Here is an 810-nt window from a genome sequence, read left to right as displayed (position 1 = left end):
AAAAAAAAAAAAAGACAAAGAAGAAAGAAAGAAAACTGCTACAAAATTCCAGGTAAAAACTAAGGAGATGACTGAAGGCAACCATGGGGAAAAAAGATTGATTCAAAGACTTATGAATGATTTTAAAGGAGAAGTAGAAAAAAAAAATAAGAGAAGTAGATGATTACAAGATTCAAAGCCTTTGTTCCTGAAAGTCAATTACTTAAATACCTACTGAGAATTTAGTTGGTGTAATATACTACACCAGAGACTAGAAATGCAATGACAAGCACTAGGAATGCAATGACAAGCAAATATAAAAAATCTCTGCCTTCATCATAATGGAGATAGGGAAAAAACATACAGAGATCAAGTCCTGGGAGAAAAATTTTGGTCTAGAAGACAACTAAAGATACAGATCTGAAGTTTTAGAGAGAAATCAAGGCCAGAAAATCATCTGGCCATAAAGCTCATGCTTTATGGGTTTACAAGATTTTAAAAAAAACATGTAGGATAAGCTGAGACACCACGACTGAACCCAGAGTAAATATCTCTATTGACATGGGGAGGGGGATAGGAAGAAAAACAGAAGAGAATCAGAAAAATTTTAAATGTTTTTTTTAACCTAGAAAAAATGCTTGAAGAAGGGGTGGCATACAGTGCTAGTTATTTCAGAAATACACATTGCTGAAACATATAAAATGGTTTCAACAAACACTCTGTTAGACCTGGTAAGGTGATCTTTAAGAAAAAGATTCCAGAGAATAAAAGAAATAACCAGTAAACTGCAACTTAAGAGAAAAAAAAAAAAAAAAAAAAAAAGTAAAAAAA

Source organism: Crocuta crocuta, unplaced genomic scaffold, assembly GCF_008692635.1.
Source record: "Crocuta crocuta isolate KB4526 unplaced genomic scaffold, BGI_CrCroc_1.0 scaffold190, whole genome shotgun sequence".
Lineage (NCBI taxonomy): Eukaryota > Metazoa > Chordata > Mammalia > Carnivora > Hyaenidae > Crocuta > Crocuta crocuta.
The sequence above is the reverse complement of the archived record's forward strand: the minus strand, read 5'-3'. Positions refer to the sequence as shown.